Here is a 20,829-nt window from a genome sequence, read left to right on the forward strand (position 1 = left end):
CCTCATAAAACAGCCAACATGATAACTAGTAATTAACCTAGGAACTGACAGAGCATTATTTCTTCTGTTCCTTTCCCAAATGGAATTGTGCCACAATGACAAGGAAAGCCCAAGAGATGTTGATTTGTTCATATAATATATTATTTTCATATATTTATTATTTATGCCATACCTTTGTCCAAAAACATCTATCTGGCACTCCAATGTTAATAACCTCAGTATCCAGAAATCTTACTTATTTCTCATAATCTGTGGTGAGATGATTCCAAATAATGTCTCCTAGTTGTAGAGATAATATGTCTAGATGTTTTTTCTTAGAACAGGAGGTATAGATAATATTTTTATTAAACAGAAAGTAACTAGCGTTGAGCACATACACTGTGCCAGGCATGGGACTAAGTGACTTCTAATTATCTCATTTAATTCTTCCAAAAACCTTATGAGGTAGTTTTTATTAATCCCATTTTGTAGAAAACTCTGAAGCTTAGAGAAGTAAAATGATTGGAATCAGATTTATCTGATTTGCAAGGCTATGTTCTTTTTTCTGCATCACAGTACATATGCACGCACACACAAACACACGTGTCAATTTGTATTTGTGCTGCAATTCTTCTAATTTGACATAAGGTAGAATAGGATGAATGATCCATTTAGTTGCGTTCTTCCAGGATCACACATCCAGAAGTCACCACACACAGACCACACCATTTTAATTTGTGACCCCTCCAAAATACCTAAATGTGTTGGTGAGAACACAAAAGTTGTCCCTTTTTCCCTAATAAAATATCAAGATTTTTTACCCAAGTTTACAAAGGGAGTCCCATAGTGCAGTAGCTAATGAAGCATGTCTCAAGATGGCTTTGCCCTAATGAGACAGATTTTAGGGACCATTCTCAATATAGATAAGGTACTGCCAAGAGCTGAGGATATCACCAAATTCTTGTTACACAGCAAAACTTTTATATTCGGGGTTTATATTTCCATCCCCAGGTATAGAAAGACCAAACATTCCCAATATATACTCTCTTTTTGAGGGAGTTTACAAGTAACAATTGTATATATTTAAGGTGTACATAATGGTTTGACATATATATGCATAGTGAAATGCTTACTGCAGTCAAGCTAACATATCTCCCCACTTAATTACCCCTTTCCCCCTTTTTTTATGCATAGAGTATCTGAAATACACTCTCTTAGAAAATCTCCAATATTAAGTTTATTATTATCTATAGTCATCATGCTGTATATTAAGTATTTATACTTATTCATCCTACACAGCTGCAAATTTGTACTCTTTGACCAATATCTCCCCATTTCCCCCAACCCTCTGCCGTTGGTAACCACCATTCTACTCTCTGCTTCTATGTATTTGACTTTTTATGTTCTACATATAAGTGAGATCATGCAGCTTTTTCTTTCTTTGTCTGGCTTATTTCAGTTAGCATAATGTCCTCCAGATTCATCTATGTTGTCACAAATCGCAGGATTTCCTTCTTTTTACAGCCTGCATAATATCCTATTCTAGCTAGCTAGCTACCCAGATACAAATATTACATTTTCTTTATCCATTCATCTGTGAAGGTACACTTAGATTGTTTCCATATCTCAGCTACTGTGAATAATGCTACAATTAAAATGGAAGTGCAGATATCTCTTCAATATAGTGATTTTATTTCCTTTGGATATATACCCAGAAGTGGGATTGCTGGATCATATAGTAGTTCTATTTTTAAGCTTTTGAGGAACCCCTATACTTTTTCATAATGGTTGTACCAATTTATATTCCTGCCAACAGTGTACAAGAGTTCCCTTTTCTCCACATCCTCACCAACACTTGTTATCCTTTGTCTCTCTGACAATAATCAGCCTAACAGGTATCTCATTGTCATTTTGATTTGCACTTCCCTGATGGTTAGTGAGCATCTTTTCATATACCTATCGGCCACTTGTATGTATTCTTTGGAAAAATATCTATTCAAGTACTTTGCTCCCTTTTTTTGTTGTTGTTTGGTTTTATAGATTTATTTTCAAAGGGCAAAACACTTAAGATGATTTAAGTACAAGTCTAAACAGAATTACTCCGTCAAAGTCAGCAATGATGCAGAAATGTGTTCTCACTTCCAGACACTCGCCAGCACCTTCTGAGTCTTCTCTCAGTGAAGAAAAGGGGTCTGAAACCCACAGCCAACATCATTCTCGATGGTGAAAAACTGAAAGCATTTCCTCTAAGATCAGGGACAAGACAAGATTGTCCACTCTTGCCACTGTTATTCAACATAGTTTTGGAAATTTTAGCCACAACAATCAGAGAAGAAAAAGAAATAAAAGGAATCCAAATCGGAAAAGAAGAAGTAAAGCTGTCACTGTTTGCAGATGACATACATAGAGAATCCTAAAGGTGCTACCAGAAAACTACTAGAGCTAATCAATGAATTTGGTAAAGTTGCAGGATACAAAATTAATGCACAGAAATCTCTTGCATTCCTATACACTAATGATGAAAAATCTGAAAAAGAAATTAAGGAAACACTCCCATTTACCATTTCAACAAAAAGAATAAAATACCTAGGAATAAACCTAACTAAGGAGATAAAAGACCTGTATGCAGAAAACTATAAGACCCTGATGAAAGAAATTAAAGATGATACAAACAGATGGAGAGAGATACCACGTTCTTGGAGTGGAAGAATCAACACTGTGAAAATGACTATACTACCCAAAGAAATCTACAGATTCAATGCAATCCTTATCAAACTACCGATGGGATTCTTCATAGAACTAGAACAAAAAATTTCACAATTTGTATGGAAGCACAAAAGACCCCGAATAACCAAAGCAATCTTGAGAAAGCAAAACGGAGCTGGAGGAATCAGGCTCCCTGACTTCAGACTATACTACAAAGCTACAGGAATCAAGACAGTATGGTACTGGCACAAAAACAGAAATATAGATCAATGGAACAGGATAGACAGCCCAGGGATAAACCCACACACATATGGTCACCTTAACTTTGATAAAGGAGGCAAGAATATGCAATGGAGAAAAGACAGCCTCTTCAATAAGTGGTGCTGGGAAAAGTGGACAGCTATATGTAAAAGAATGAAATTAGAACACTCCCTAACACCATACACAAAAATAAACTCAAAATGGATTAAAAACCTAAATATAAGCCCAGACACTATAAAACTCTTAGAGGAAAGCATAGGCAGAACACTCTATGATATAAATCACAGCAAGATCCTTTTTGACCCACCTTCTAGAGAAATGGAAATAAAACTAAACAAATGGGACCTAATAAAACTCAAAACCTTTTGCACAGCAAAGGAAACCATAAAGAAGATGAAAAGACAACCCTCAGAATGGGAGAAAATATTTGCAAATGAAGCATCTGACAAAGGATTAATCTCCAGAATTTACAAGCAGCTCATGCAGCTCAATATCAAAGAAACAAACAACCCAATCCAAAAATGGGCAGAAGACCTAAATAGACATTTCTCCAAAGAAGATATACAGATTGCCAACAAACATATGAAAGGATGCTCAACATCACTAATCATTAGAGAAATGTAAATCAAAACTACAATGAGGTATCACCTCACACCAGTCAGAATGGCCATCATCAAAAAATCTACAAACAATAAATGCTGGAGAGGGTGTGGAGAAAAAGGAACCCTCTTGCACTGTTGGTGGGAATGTAAATTGATACAGCCACTATGGAGAACAGTATGGAGGTTCCTTAAAAAACTAAAAGTAGAACTACCATATGACCCAGCAATCCCACTACTGGGCATATACCCTGAGAAAACCATAATTCAAAAAAAGTCATGCGCCAAAATGTTCATTCCAGCTCTATTTACAATAGCCAGGACATGGAAGCAACCTACGTGTCCATCGACAGATGAATGGATAAAGAAGATCCATATATACAATGGAATATTACTCAGCCATAAAAAGATATGAAATTGAGTTATGTGTAGTGAGGTGGACGGACCTAGAGTCTGTCATACAGAGTGAAGTAAGTCAGAAAGAGAAAAACAAATTCCATATGCTAACACATATATGGAATTAAAAAAAAATTTGTTTAATGGTTCTGAAGAACCTAGGGGCAGGACAGGAATAAAAATGCAGACATAGAGAATGGACTTGAGGACACGGGGAGGAGGAAGGGTAAACTGGGACGAAGTGAGAGAGTGGCATGGATATATATATACTACCAAATGTAAAATAGATAGCTGGTGGGAAGCAGCCGCATAGCACAGGGAGATCAGCTCGGTGCTTTGTGACCACCTAGAGGGGTGGGATAGGGAGGGTGGGAGGGAGACACAAGAGGGATGAGATATGGGGATATATGTATATGTATAGCTGATTCACTCTTTTATAAAGCAGGAACTAACACACCATTGTAAAGCAGTTATACTCCAATAAAGATGTTAAAAAAAGGGGGGGTCTGGTATTTTATTCATATACATCCTTCTTATCTGCAATGTAATCTACAATTTCTTGTGGGCACATTAACTTCTCTGTATCTACATCAGGAATTTCAAACCCAAATTCATCTTCCATGGCCGTTATGATCTCCACTTGGTCCAAACTGTCTAAGCCCAGGTCTTTCATAAAATGGGAATTTACTGAGAGCCTTTCTGGGTCAATCTTGTCATAGAGTTTCAAGACGTAAAGGACAGGGTCCTTGATGCCCTCTAATGTCAAAGGAGTGCATCACTATACTGGGGGCACAGCTATGTAACTCCAACTGGAAACTGTGCAAGCAGCGAGGCCGACTGCAGAGCCCCAGGCCTCCTCTGGGCCCCCGCGGGGAAAAGGGTAGTGCTGAGTGGCTGGGTCGTGGCCAGCGTGGGGAGCCTGGTCAGCGGCACAAAGGCCGCAGGCAGTCGGTGGACACAGGCGCAAAGGACACGAGCTGCCATGGCTATGCCAACCCAGGATGCCCAATTTTTAATTGGGTTGTTTTTTGCTATTGAGTTGTATGAGTTTCTTATATATTTTGAATATTAATCCCTTTTCAGATATATGGTTTGCAAATATTTTCTCCCAATCGTCATTGCCTTTTCATTTATTGATTTTTTTCCTTTTCTATGCAGAACCTTTTTAGTTTGATAGAGTCCCATTTGTTTATTTTTCCTTTTGTTACATAAGCATTTGATGTCATATCCAAAAAATCATTGCTAAGACCAGTATCAAGGAGCTTTTACCCTATGTTTTCTTCTAGAAGTTTTATGATTCCAGGTCTTATATTTGTCTTTAATCCATTTTGAGTTGGTTTTTGCTCATGGTGTAAGATAAGGGGCCAATTTCATTCTTCTGCACATGTGTATACACTTTGCTCAGCACTATTTATTGAAGGCTATCCTTTTGTCATTGTATACTTTTGGCACCTTTGTTGAAAATTAGTTGACTGTATATGCACAGGTTTATTTCTGGGCTCTTGATTCTGTTCCATTGGTCTATGTGTCTGTTTTTATGACAGTATCATACTATTTTGATTACTATAACTTAGTAATGTAATTTGAAATCAGGAAGTGTGATGCTTCCAACTCTCTTCTTCTTTCACAAGATTAATTTGGCTGTTTGGAGACTTCTATGGTTCTATATAAATTTTAGAATTTTTTTTTTATTTCTGTGAAAGATGCAATTGGAATTATGGTAGTAATCACATTGAATCTTTATATCTCTTTGGGTAGTATAAATTTTTTAACGATATTAATTCTTCCAATACATGAAAGTGGGATATCTTTCCATTTATTTGTGACTTCTTCAATTTCTTTCCTCAGTGTTTATAGTTTTCAGTGTACATATCTTTCACCTCCTTGATTGAATTTATTCCTAAGTATATTATTCTTTTTTATGCTGTTGTTAAGTTTAGCATGATGGCTCTCATTGTATGGTCTTGTTGTGAATTCCTCTAGATAACATGGAGAAGAAATGATAAACAAAGAATGACTTGCATCTTATCCATTTTCTTCGGTTGCCTTTATAATTCTTCCTCCAGGAACCCTTCCATCTGCAAGCTGGATATGATTTCTTTTTCCTCTGAATTCTGTTTTGTTAAGAACAGTGTTGCTCTAATGTTCATGTGCCTTTGAATTACCTGGAAAATGTGTTAAAATGCAGCAGATCTAGGGTGGGATCTCTGATTCTCCATTGCTATCAAGCTCCCAGATGATGCTGATGTTGCTGGTCCATAAACCACCCGCTGAGTATAGCAAGAGTTTTTGGAGCACTGGCCACTTCTTGCCTTATATTACAATTACTTGTTTGTGCGTGTGACTTCCTCAGTTGGATTGTAGTAATTTTATTGATGATCTGATTGTAGCTTCTACAGTTACTTCTCAAGAATTTCTCTAACCAATCTAAACAGACATTCAGTGACTCTCTATCACCCAAGCTTGTTTTAATCGCGTAACAGGACTTATCCCCTTTGTTTGTCTACTCCCTTTATTATAAAGTAAGAGCATGATCCTTTCAGCTGGAACACAAGCATTAAAATATTACCTGGCATAGAGTCGGTACTTGGTAAATATGGTTTATGGAAGTGATGAGAAAACTTTTTTTTCTTACTTCCAAGTTCATCTCCCTTGTATATAATGGCAGATGCAACCACAATGGAGTAACTGTCATGGCTTTCTGTGTTAAAGTTCATCACTTTCTGTAATTCATAGGCACTATAGGAAGGCAGTTAGACTGAGTTGAAGGTTGCTAACAAGACAGTTTTAAACAAAAAGGCTTTGTGTATCAGTGTGAGTGTGTGTAAGTATAAAATATATATAATATAAAAATATAAAATAAATAATACATGTTTTCCTTTTCCCAGTTGGGTCCCTATTCCACCTTCCCACCTGTGATTTTTTTTTTTTTTTTTTGAGATTCTTGATTAGAATCAGGTTAAGAACAATCTCTTTCCTGGGCAGCAAAAACCCAGTATTGATTTTTCTTTATTGACCAATCATACATTGCAGTATAAATATTTATGATGGTGGCACATAATAAAAAAATAAGTTAAATACCACAGAGGAAAATGAAATGTAAATGGGAAAGGATTTCTCGTGGGTAATACATCACTTTATAATCTTACGTTACTCTGAGAAGCACCCAAAGGCTTTCTAGGATCAATGCTCAGATTACAAGACCTCCATCATCACAAACAGACATTTGCAATTTGGTCTCGTGTCCTCTTGGGGATCACTCACATCAGGTTTATTTGGCGATTTAGCAAGTGAAATACAATATATATGCAAAGCCCTTCTAAAGTGGCCAGGTGTTTAAATGGAACTCTTCTAATATCTTGGAGCATTTTTGTAGATTCCCCCAAATGTCAGAGTTGAAAGGAGCCATGGAGATCATTATTCCAAGCCTCTCATTTTATGGTGAGAGGAACTGAGGTGCAGAGAGGAAAAAAGCTGGCCTCAGCTCGCACAGCATGCTGCTAGATGAACAAGAATTTCATGCGGCTCCTACTTCAGCTGTTTCTCCCGATCGTGTCTCCATTAATTCTGGAGAAGGAAGGTTTGGGGAAGGTAGGCAGGGATGCAGTAGGAGTCGAGTGTGGGCAGGTCAGATTAGAAAAGGTGTTTTTCTGCTTAAATACTCAGCCAGACAGTTTTAAAATCTCAAAGGACACAGCAAGCGTCAGCTCATTCTCTTCTGGAGTTATTACTGGCTTGGTTAGAATTTATGGAGACAGCCATTTGTTTTGACATCAATTTCTCTTTTATTTACCTAAGAAGGATGGTGACTGATACTGAAAGGTTTTGAGGTCAAAAAGATCCTTAAGTGTTAGTGACAAAGATCTTTAAGGAAAGGTGAATCCTCCCCACCACCCTCTTCCCCATTCTTCAGTCTCCTTGAGGCAAGTAGCTTCCATTTTTGTAGACACAAATCATTTTTTGATAATTCAGAATGCTGGAAGATGGGAAACCCCAATAAATAGCATTGACAGAATTAGAGATAATTAACATACAATGTGTGTGTGTGTTTGAATGTGAACAATATTAGTAAAATAAAATTTATTTTGTGCAGCTAAAAATAAACTATGCATTTATCTTCTATACTACAATTTATAGGAAAGAGAAAAAGAGCATAGGATTTTCAGTCTGTACCTTTGTCCTTTTTATTAACCTTCAGTCTCTTCACAGTGATTGTAGTAGGAGGTGTACAATGTCTCTCTTTGTCATTAACCACCCAAGCACACTTACTGAATAGGACTCCCAAACTGCAAATGGGTATGAAAAGACCTCAGTGAGAGAACATTAAGGATCAGACATACATCTAGACTGGGTAGATATTTCAACCTCCCTATTCAAAACTGCTGTATTTGTCCTCAGAAAGAAATGCCTTTTCAGTGAAATATATGTATGTGTGTGTGTATGTATGTGTGTGTATATATATATATACACATATATATGTATATATACACACATATATATGTACGTATATGTATGTTTTTTGGTTTTTGTTTTAAGGAGAGGACAGAAAGAAGTAACAGCTGCTTTCATGCATTGAAAATGCAGCTATTCAGAGTAACTTGAGTATTCATACCAGATCAGCGATCCAATGCAGTTTGAGATTTGACAGAATTCCCTCAATAGCTCTAAAACCAGAGTCCAGATGATGAGAAGGATACCTGATGTTTGAATTGCCTCTGCAACTACATTTTTTAGGGCTTTCAAATTGCTGCTTGCTAACATTTACAGTTCTCTGCAGCCATAATGTACCACCACGGGGTTTGGGAGGAGATCAAAGAAGCAGGAAAGAAATTGCTATTCCCAAATTCTTACCAGTAAAAGATCAGTGCATGTCAAGTAGCTTTTAATGTCCACAAACCCAGTTCGGTATATACACAAGGCCATCTCCATTAGCAAAGCCTACACTTTCTTCATCTAAAATCTGTTCAACTCCAAAGAGGAAAGAAACTCTGCTGTGAATCTTAATAATCCTAGACATTAGCCTTCAAAGGAACTTCTTAACTTTTCAAGTCCTTTTCACATTGGTTACAAGATATACGTGCGCCTTCTGTTTAGAAAACTTGCTCTACATAAACCCCTACTTTTACTTAAATAATTGAGGTAGGTGCAGGAAAATAGAATGTCTCAAAGGAAGGATTCTTCACTTCTGAAATAAGACTTGACAAGGTGCAGAACAGCATGTATAGCACATGTTACCTGTTATCTAAGATCCACATATGCACATACATAAAAATAGAAGAATAAGCAAAAATAAGCAAATTAAAGCAGTTATCTATAGGGAGGAGGAGGGAGACAGGTAAAGGTTAAAATAAAATCTAACTTTGTCTGAATATATCTCATTTTGTAAACAGGACTTTGGAGCCATGTAAATATTAAAAAATTTTTTTTAAATCAGAAATAAAAATGGCAATCCATAAAAGTCAAATAACAATCCATCAAAAAGTAAAATGTAACAAATGGGTCTGTGTGTTAAGTCAGTGACTTAGCTACACATGGAAGACTCATTTTAATTGACTATAAATAGGATAATGTGGTAACATATACCAAGGACAACATGAACTGCCAAAACAGTCTTGCTTGCAACAATGATATTGATAGTAATAATATTGGCCTCCTTATTCCAATACTATTATCTTATAGTTGGATAAAGCAAATAAGTATTTAAAAATCAAAAATTTTTCAGCAGATGAGATAAAAATTTAAAATCAAGATGCTAACCAAACCACAAATTGTCTACATGTGGTTGGAAATAGAAAAATATTTTCTTTTAAAAAATATATATATTTCCTAGCTCTGTCCACTGAAAATACTGAGAAGCAATATCCGATCCATAATGACTAGCAGTGACGATCACTGTTAGTTCCCAGATGGTGTTGTTTCAAAATGCTATTTCCCACCAAAAAAAGAAAAAGGGTACCTTGGAGAAATAATTAATTCCCCAGGTCTCAGGTCAGGAACATGAGAGGAGCCTGGGACATCTTATCACACTAGATGGGTAGGATGGGGGTGGGTGGGAGGGAGGTCCAAGAGGGAGGGGATAGAGGTATACATAGAGCTGATTCACTTCATTGTACAGCAGAAACTAACACAACATTGTAAAGCAATTATACTCTAATAAAAAGAAAAAGTAGGTCTATCAATGAATGACATTGGATCAAGAGGACTCATGAGCTGCCATTGGCCAAAAATAGAACATTTGGGCCACAAAGAGAATAATAAATGAAATAGATTTAAACATAAAATATTTTATAATCTATGAGCTCATAAAGATATTTTTAAACAAAAATCCCAAACTCATTTTTTTGCCTTTATAAGTGTCAGCTTACTCTGAAAACTGTTAAACATGGGGAAAGAATCAAGCATTAATGTATCTTTCCTATAAGAACTCTACCTCACGTATCCAAATAATGTGAAAAGAAAAGCTTTCTTTTTAGACCATTTACAGCTATTAAACACAGGAGTATAAAAAATCAACATTTTAGCACCTTTAATGAAGTGATGAACGATCATCAGTGGATTCTGAAACCTTAGGTGAAAAGCTGATAAGGAAGTTTAAATAGATGGATCCAGCTGAAAACCCCTGAATGTACTGATCACTCTTAACATCACTGGAAGAGACATTATCAGACATTAATTTTCTTCTGATGTGATGCAACAGAAATTATAGAATACCTCCATAAAGTATTCTTGCCTAAGAATTAAAGTAAAACTTATTAGTTCATAGAAAATACAGGACCAGGGTAAGATATGAAGCAAGAGTGCAGTCTAAAAATCCAGAATAAGGAAAATTCTGTGGGAGCAAAGTGCGAGTTTCTTCAACAAATAAGTTATACACAGGCTCACATGTATGGGCACACACACATACAGAGGGATGGGGAAACTGTAAAAATAAATTCAAGAAACATATTAATTGTTTTAGGTATTGTTTGGATCTTGCTTTGAAAAAATATGATAAAATGATATTTATTAAAAAATCAGGGAAATTTGAACATTGTGTATTTAGTAATGTTATGGGGAAAATTGGTGTAATCTTAGTATCATGGTTATATTTTTAAAAACAGTTCTTAACTTTAGACATACATAAGTATTTTTGTGTGAGATATATAGTATATTAGCAATATTCTAAAACTTGTTAAAGCTGAGAATTCCTTATACTAATCTTTCAATTTGTGTATATATTTGACTATTTCTATGACAAAAAGTTTTTAAAATGCTAAAATAGGACTTAACACAGATTCTTTAAAATATTAAACTACTTTAGGATATTAGTACATTTTTGAAAGCAAATGAGAGAAACCCACTCAAACTAGTTTGGCGGGGGGGGGGAAAGGAAATATATGTGTTTATATTCCTGAAAATTCCAGAGATGGAGCTGTCTCAGAAACTCTGAAGATTCAAATGTCTAGATGTTCCATTTCTTCCCCCTTCTCTCTCCCCATCTCCCTCTTCCCCTCCCGCAGTATCTCCATCCCTCCTGTCCACCTCATCCCCTTTCTCTCCTCTAGACTCCACCTCACACAAGTATTACACAATCCTAGTTCAGCCACCCCTGGAAAAAAAGAGAGAAGCTCTCTCCCAGTGAAGGTCTTATTGGTTTCTGGTACAGAAAGTTGAGTTGACTTGATCACACTCCCCAGTCACGGCTCAGTCACCTCTAGTCCATTTAAGGACCCTCACTAGTTTACTTTATCCTAATTTATATCTCTTTCATCCCTAATCCCTACAAGCATTTATGTCCCCTGATCCTTAGCAAAAATACTGATTCAAAGTTTTTGTTATGTATACTTTTGTTTATGAGTAACTTTATAAAATACTTATTGTGGTTTTGAATGCATATATACATGGCTGTATATCTCATCGGAAACTAATCTTTTTGCCCTTAAAACTATATATTTTAAAAAAATAACTAATTTTATTGGGGTCTGTTTACATACGGTAAAACACACAGATCTTAAGCATATAGTTAAATAAGTTTGACAAATGTATATTTCCATGTAATGGACACGCTGATCAAAATATAGAACATTTCCATCTCCCCAGAAAGTTTCCTTCTGTCCCTTTATAGTAAATCCCAAGTTAGATGCAACCACTGTTCTGATTTCTATCACCAAAAAATTATTTTGCATGTTCAATGAACTTCATAAGCATGGAATCATAAAGTATGTACCCTCTTATGTCTGACTTTTTTTATTCAACTTAATATCTGTGAGATCCATCCAAGTTTTGGCATATATTAGTACTTTTAAAATTATTTTACTGCTAACTCATATTCCACAGTAAGAATATAACAATATGTTTTAAAGGTAAGTATGTGTGTATCTAGTCATTTGCTTCTGGCTGCTTCACAGTATTCTGCAGTAGGCATCTTCCATATTTTACTCATCCAGTCCCCTGGTCATGAACTCTTAGGTTGTCTTCCATAAACTGCTAACCCAAATAATGCTGTGATAACCAACCTCGAGTGTATTCCCTTTGAGAGCTGTGTGATAGTTCTCTGGGGCTTATAAGCATCCTTAATTTCATTAAGAACTGTTGCACTGTAGAATGCTCACATCAGTTTACATTCCCTTCATCTGTGTTCGCAGGCACCGTTTCCCAATATGATGGCCATGTAGAGCATCACAATAAGGTAAGTAATGTTAACCATTTTTCAATATTTAGAGCAGCGCTTTCCAATAGAAAGTTTTGTGATGATGGAAATAGTCTGTATCTTCATTGTCCAAAATACTAGGTCCTAGCTACACATGGTTATTGAGCGCTTGAAATGTGGCTAGTGTGACTGAGGAACTTCATTTTCAACTTTATGAAATTGTAATTAATTTAAATGTAAATTAAATAGCCACATGTGGCTCGTGGCTACCATATTGAACAGTGCAGATTTAGAGTCAACCAGGATGATGAGATTAGACTCAGTTTCTGAGTCTAGTTGGAAGTCACTGGAAAGGGATTCAAGGGAATGACATGATACAATTTGTGTCTTAGAAAGATCATTCCAGCTGTGGTAAGGCATAGGTGGAATGGGGTTCAATAGAAGTCAGGAAATATTGCTTGGGATGATATTATAGTAACCTTAGCTTAAAAAGATGGTGGCTTATGTAAGAGCAGTGGAGACTGAGAGAACAGAGAGAATCAAGAGCTTAGGTGGAAGCACTGATAGGACTTGGAAACTGACTTGAAATAGTAGATTCAAAAAAAAAAAAAGAATAAGCAGCAAATTTCAAGTTCCTTGCATGGACAATAAGATACATGGCTGTACATAGTTTCTGATGAAGAAGGTCCCAGAAAATTCACATGGAAAATCACCCATCAACCAGGAGTGGTGACGGAAATTTAGTCAAGGTCCTTTGAGTCATGGAAAGATTGTGTGGAGCCAGATTGTCTCCGGGTCTGGAACCCCATCTGTTACTGCTCTGGTTTCACCAAGGCTCATGCCAAAGGTCACCTGGATCCATCCCATACCATCTTTTGCTCAGTCATAGGCTGACAGGGTTCAGCACAAGAGGAATGAAACGACCTGGAGAAGTCTGTAAATATCTGGAAGCTCTGAGGTTGACACAGAAGGAAAAGTCTGGGAACTGATATGTATCCATTGTTTAATGTTGCAGGCAATTAGTGATCAGGAGCAGCTGCTATGGTTAAACTGTTAAAAACTCCAAAGTAAGTGAAACAGAACATATGGGATAGGTTTTATCTCCAAAATACTGCTTTGAGGATAATATTGACATAATTTGCCTATCACATTTTCCCCCTTTGAAATGATTTGTATAACATTTCCTAGAAATAGGCTCCATATGTGTGTTAGCAATTGGTGGAAGAAACTCAAGCTCATTGAAGGAGAGCCAGCTACAAGAGGAGTCATGAATCTACCACTGGAGCCAGGCAGCATTTCTCTTCCTGGAAAAGGTAGATTGTCAACGGAAAGTCAGTAAAGGGAAAAGGAGCTAGTAAGTGGACAGTGAGTGAGTCCTTTCTATATGCTAACCACTGTATGATAATACTTTCTAGGTATTTATTAACAGCTCCATTTTATAGATCTGAAAACAGAGACTTAAATAGAGGAGGCAGTTTGCTCAAAGTCAGACAGAGAGCGAGCGCCAGATCTAGAATCCAGACCAGCTTTATTTGACTAAAAAATAAATTTTAGACAAAAAAATCTACCTCTGGATTGGGACAAGTGTAGTGATTCCCAAAGTATTATCTCTGGACTAGGAGCATAGACCTCACCTGAGAATATTCTATGAATATGAATCAGTTCGGACCTACTGAATCAAAAATGCTGAGGGTGAAGCCCAGAAATCTGTTTTAACAAGCCCTCTGGGTAATTCTGATGCCCACTACTGCTTTGGAATCACCGGATAAGTTGATTCCAAAGTTGATTGGTATTTAATCAATTATATAAGAGGCAGTTACTCAGGAAGGTTGCCGTTTGAGGAGGATGTTGCTGGGAGGATACAAAGAAATATAACACATGTTTTCTACACAAAGAGGAATTTAAAAACTTTTGGGGAAATATACATTACTGAAACAACTCAGTTTAGTGGAAAGTATGCTAGATAATTTTGAAAACTTGTTTCCAGTCCCAGATCTGATACTAATATGCAGGTTGGCTTTGGACACATCATTTAACTGCTATGTATTTCCTTTTAATCCCAATTAAAATGATAATAGTGGTGGTGGTAATGGTACACTTTCACGGCCCTTAAGCATTTATAATGCCTTTATTTTAAAGGTAGGCAGGACAGTGATTAGCCAAAAATGAAAGGTGTTTACTTAGAAAATCTCCAATATTCCTTATGGCTTGACTTTCTAGTAGACTTCTGATATTAGTACACTGAAAATATACAGAATAATAGATGGCTAAGTCAATGGTTCTCAAACATGATTGCACTTCAGAATCACCAAGGAGCTTAACAGAAAGTAAAAAACATCCAGGCCTCTCTCCCCAGAGCAATACAGTCTGCTTACATCCCTTATATGTGGCATATAGAGAAAGAGGTGATTAATGGCCTTTGGATGATTCTAGCATGCTTCTAAAGTTGAGAATTATAGCTCTAAGTATTCAGTAAATCTAAATGAAGGAGAAGTCCAGGTGGTCAACAGTAATTTGGGTCTAGCCACCCATTTTCAGTGACTCTCCATCATCTATGGGGAAAATCTAGTTTACTTAGCCTGGAATTAAAAGTCTTCTATGCTTTACTTCCTGAGTACATTTCCTGCTTCTGTTCCATCAATCACTTCCATAAACCTTTGCTTTAGCCAAATTAGACTACTTGCTTTTCTCCAGCTATTCCTAGATTACACATCCTCTCTAGTTTTAATAGTGTTATTTCCTATGCCTGCTTTTGTCTATTGAAAGAATATCCTTCCTCCACAGTACAATTCAAGTGTTGTATCCTTCCTAAAGCCTTCCCTTGTGCCATCAACTGGTGAGCATCTCCCCTTCCTCTGATGGCATGTCACATTTTGGATACTGTGTCTTTTTAGAATGTTGTCGACTGCACAGGTACAAACCAGCACTGTCCTGAACAAACTGTAATACATATTCACCTTCGTCCTAAAGGCAAAAATCAAAATACCGGACTCTTGAATCACAAGCATTATTTGGCATTTGAGTTACTTTTCAAATGGGCAACTCCATGTAAGGTGCTCTAGGGCAGGGCACAGAGGGATTTGTGTGTTTAATGATGGATGATAATTTCTTTAAAGCAGTAACAATTGAAAAAAACATAGAATATTGTCGACTGCAGAACAGAATGCCTTGTCTCAAATAGCTTCAATCATAAAGGCAATGCACCTCAATCCTGAGTTAGGACAGCTGCAGGTCAGTTCATTGAATAACTCAACAATATCATAAAAGACACAGGCCCTTTCCACCTTCCGCATCTTCCATCCTAGCTCTAGTTCCCTTGGTAAATCTAAAACAGCCACCACAGTTCTGTCACTTACAGACATAAATATGTCCAGTGGGTGAAAAGAGCTTTTGTTGATGCTGGTTTCTTTTTAAGAACAAGGGAACCTTTCCAAGAATCTGACCATCAGACTTCTTCTCATGTTTCACTGGCCAACATTATGTCACATGCTCATTCCTAAACCATTCACTGGCAAGGGTAGTGCAGTTTCCGGGACTGGCTCATTGAAGCACATGTTTAGGAGAAGGATTTCCTGAACGAAACTGGACTGCTCTTAGAAAGGAGGAGTCACGGGTGTTGATGAATGGTGCTTGACTAAGCTGCTAATCCTTCTCTCGAGCAAGTAAGCCCTTTCAATGTATATTACAGTTGTCTGTTCCCAAGTTTAATCCCCTATTAAACTTAAGTCTCCTTGAGGACAGGTTTTTGATTTATGTTTAAAGGCATGAGCTTTGGAGTCAGGCAAACCTGGGTTGAAATTAATGTGACAAACTCATTCCAGTTTGCCCCAGCCTTTCCTGATTTTAGCATCCAAAGTCACATATCCAGAGAAACCCCTTAGTCCCAGGTAAACCACAAACAGTTGGTCACCCTAGTTGAAATCTCATCTCTACCATATACTAGATGCACAATCTGGAAGTCACTTATTTAATCCCTCCATGTTTCATTCAAGAAGTACTCCTTGAGTGCCCACCATCTGCCATGCACTGTTTCAGAAAGTCCGCCTTGTTTTTCTGACCACCTTGGCACTAACTCTCACATTTCCCGCAATCGTGCTAAGGTTGCCCCGCGACTGCCTCGTGTGTGACCCTCTCTCTGCACTGCATCACTCAGAGATGATGTCAGAGGAAGCCTGGCCATCTGACGAATGGGGCTTGGGAAATCCCCAGCACTTTCAGACACTGTTTCTGGCTTGAAAAACAAAAACACCCGCAAAACAGCCAAGGGTCCCAATCTACTCAGGGAACATGCTGTCCTCTCCTGTTTGCAGGGCCATTTCTTGGACAAGCAGTGGCTCTGTTTGCTGGACTTTTGGCCCTGTGCAGTCACTGTGAGGCAAGGCACATCTCGCACAAACAGGCCAGTGAAATGAGGTAATTGCGGCTTTCGATGAATGCTATTTCTGTCTCCTGGGCTATGCTGGCTGGGATGTGAAGAGCGAGAGCTAGTCTATCAGACATGTTATGGCACTCCTCACAGAGTGGAGATAGATAACCCAGGAGTGGGAAAGCCGCCTCCTGTTTCTTCTCCTAATGATGAATGAATACTGCACACATGCACCATTTTCAAACAAGACCAGCTCCATGTTGGAAATCCCTTCCAAATGCCAGAACTTTTCCATTTGGGCATCGAGTCTGTCCTTAAATGTGATTTAATAGAGCTGTACTGAACATAACATGTTCCAAGCATGTTATAGATGCCATCCATTTCCTCTTCACAAGGACCCTCAGAAATAGATACAGTTAGTATTCAAGCTGTAGAGTGGAGCAAAGTATGACTCAGAATGGTGAGGCCCCCTGTCACAGCACTAGCACGTGCAAGGCCAGCGTGAGCACGTAAGTCTACGCTTTCCATAGCTAGAGCTGTTCCATTGCACCACTGTTAATTTTAGCCATTTGTGTTGGATTTTTGTCCCCTGAAATGTATTTCATCCTTTCATGCTTCTTCAAAATGGGAAATAGAATAACAAGATTTCTTTTTCACACTTTTCACGGCCACATTCTGTACCGAAGTACAGTGACAACTTCGACTGCTTGACCTAGAGCCCAATTTTTTAACATTCGGTTGTTTGTTTGTTTGGGCTGTGTTTTTTGTTTTGTTTTTGTTCCTTTTATCTTCACTCAGAGGTATTCAATTTCCCGACACTTGTTGAGGTTGTTGATGGATCTACTTCTCAGATGCCCTTACCACCGTTCCTCATTAAATGTTTAGTTTTGGATGTTTTAATAAATCAACCAAATAGTCACACAGAAGTAAGTTGTTATATAAAGTGTAAATAAGCTCTCCTCTGGAACCCAAGAGACTATTTTATGGTTAAAAGATGGAGACTTGGAGGCTTCCCTGGTGGCACAGTGGTTGAGAGTCTGCCTGCTGATGCAGGGGACATGGGTTCGTGCCCCGGTCCGGGAAGATCCCACATGCCGCAGAGCGGCTGGGCCCATGAGCCATGGCCGCTGAACCTGCACGTCCGGAGCCTGTGCTCCACAATGGGAGAGGCCACAACAGTGAGAGGCCCGCATACGACAAAAAAAAAAAAAAAAGATGGAGACTCGGTTTTGGTTATCTAGAGAAAGATGCTTCTGGTTAAGACTATTTGGTGAAACTATTATTCAACATAGTTTTGGAAGTTTTAGCCATGGCAATCGCAGAAGAAAAAAGAAATAAAAGGAATCCAAGTTGGAAAAGAAGAAGTAAAGCTGTCACTTTTTGCAGATGACATGATACTATACATAGAAAATCCTAAAGATGCCACCAGCAAACTACTAGAGCTAATCAGTGAATTTGGTAAAGTAGCAGGATACAAAATTAATACACAGAAGTCTCTTGCATTCCTATACACTAACAGCAAAAATTCAGAAAGAGAAATTAAGGAAACACTCCCATTTACCACTGCAACAAAAAGAATAAAATACCTAGGAATAAACAGGTCTTTTGTATACATAAGGATACAAAAGACCTGTATGCAGAAAACTATAAGACACTGATGAAAGAAATTAAAGATGATACAAACAGATGGAGAGATATACCATGTTCTTGGATTGGAAGAATCAACATTGTGAAAATGACTATACTGCCCAAGGCAATCTACAGATTCAATGTAATCTTTGTCAAATTACCAATGGCATTTTTCACAGAACTACAACAATAAATTTTACAGTTTGTATGGAAACCCAAAAGACCCTGAATAGCCAAAGCAATCTTGAGAAAGAAAAACAGAGCTGGAGGAATAAGGCTCCCTGACTTCAGACTATACTACAAAGCTACAGGAATCAAGACAGTATGGTAGTGGCATAAAAACAGAAATATAGATCAATGGAACAGGATAGAAAGTCCAGAGGTAAACCCACACACACATATGGTCACCTTATCTTTGACAAAGGAGGCAAGAGTATACAATGGAGAAAAGACAGCCTCTTCAATAAGTGATGCTAGGGAAACTGGACAACTACATGTAAAAGAATGAAATTAGAACACTCCCTAACACCAGACACAAAAATAAACTCAAAGTGGATTAAAGACCTAAAAGTAAGGCCAGACACTATAAAACTCTTAGAGGAAAACATAGGCAGAACACTCTATGACATAAATCACAGCAAGATCCTTTTCGACCCACCTCCTAGAGTAATGGAAATAAAAACAAAAATAAACAAATGGGGCCTAATGAAACTTAAAAGCTTCTGCACAGCAAAGGAGACCATAAACAAGATGAAAAGACAACCCTCAGAATGGGAGCAAATATTTGCAAATGAAGCAACTGACAAAGGATTAATCTCCAAAATATACAAGCAGCTCATGCAGCTCAATATCAAAGAAACAAACAACCCAGTCCAAAAATGGGCAGAAGACCTAATTAGACATTTCTCCAAAGAAGATATACAGATTGCCAACAAACACATGAAAAGATGCTCAACATCACTAATCATGAGACAAATGCAAATCAAAACCAAAATGAGGTATCACCTCACACCAGTCAGAATGGCCATCATCAAAAAATTTGCAAACAATAAATGCTGGAGAGGGTGTGGAGAAAAAGGAACCCTCTTGCACTGTTGGTGGGAATGTAAATTGATACAGCCACTATGGAGAACAGTATGGAGGTTCCTTAAAAAACTACAAATAGAACTACCATATGACCCAGCAATCCCACTACTGGACATATACCCTGAGAAAATCATAATTCAAAAAGATACATGTACTCCAGTGTTTATTGTAGCACTATTTACAATAGCCAGGACATGGAAGCAACCTAAATGTCCATCAATAGATGAATGGATAAAGATGTGGCACATATATACAATGGAATACTACTCAGCCATAAAAAGAAATGAAATTGAGTTATTTGTAGTGAGGTGAATGGACCTAGAGTCTGTCATACAGAGTGAAGTTAAGTCAGAAAGTGAAAAACAAATACCATATGCTAACGCATATATTATGGAATCTGAAAAAACGGTACTGATGAACCTAGTGGCAGGGCAGGAATAAAGACGCAGACATAGAGAATGGACTTGAGGACACGGGGAAGGGGAAGCTGGGACGAAGTGAGAAAGTAGCACTGACATATATACACTGCCAAATATAAAATGGATCGCTAGTGGGAAGCTGCTGCATAGCATAGGGAGATTAACTCAATGCTTTGTGACCACCTAGAGGGGTGGGATCGGGAGGGTGAGAGGGAGGCGTAAGAGGGAGGGGATATGGGGATATATGTGTACATATAGGTGGTTCACTTTGTTATACAGCAGAAACTAACAACATTGTAAAGCAATTACACTCCAGTAAAGTTGTGAAAAAGAAGAATGTTTGGTGAAGAATGGGCTTTTTGGAATCAGCGTGCTAGAGCCAACTCCATCATATTCTAACTCAGAGAACTTTGGCATCCATTTAGCCTCCCAAGATTTAGTTTCCTTATCAGAAATATGACAAATATGTATGTTATTTTTGCATATATAACAAGATATAATGTATGAGGAAGAACTCAACAAAATGTCTGATGCCTTGTGCAAGCTCTGTCTATGACAGCTATGCCTTATGATTGAGAATTGCTATTTATATCTTTATGTCAGCTACTCAGAGCCTTTCATTGCCTATCCAGAGGTCATGGACTGTATTAGAAATTGTTATTTTTGAATAAGTGAGATATTGTGCTTATAAATGTATCTGCATGTTCATAGCACCATTTCCATAAAGACATCCCATGCCCTTTCTCGTCCAAGGAGAGG

The 20,829-nt window shown here is 37.6% G+C and overlaps 1 long non-coding RNA gene and 1 pseudogene across 2 annotated transcripts in view; one reads left to right on the top strand and one right to left on the bottom strand.

The window, feature by feature from the left end:
- LOC308618542 overlaps positions 1-12,601 on the top strand; it is a 119,684-nt gene extending 107,083 nt beyond the window's left edge. Inside the window, exon 3 of the long non-coding RNA XR_014016028.1 lies at positions 12,566-12,601. This is a non-coding gene — a long non-coding RNA (uncharacterized lncRNA). The remainder of the gene's footprint in view (positions 1-12,565) is intronic.
- LOC308618701 (acyl carrier protein, mitochondrial-like) lies at positions 4,449-4,925 on the bottom strand (annotated as a pseudogene). The gene has a single exon. The product of its transcript is annotated as an acyl carrier protein, mitochondrial-like (transcript).
- Positions 12,602-20,829: the final 8,228 nt, after the last annotated feature.

Source organism: Mesoplodon bidens (genome assembly GCF_964165515.1).
Source record: "Mesoplodon bidens genome assembly, chromosome: 6".
Taxonomy (NCBI): domain Eukaryota; kingdom Metazoa; phylum Chordata; class Mammalia; order Artiodactyla; family Ziphiidae; genus Mesoplodon; species Mesoplodon bidens.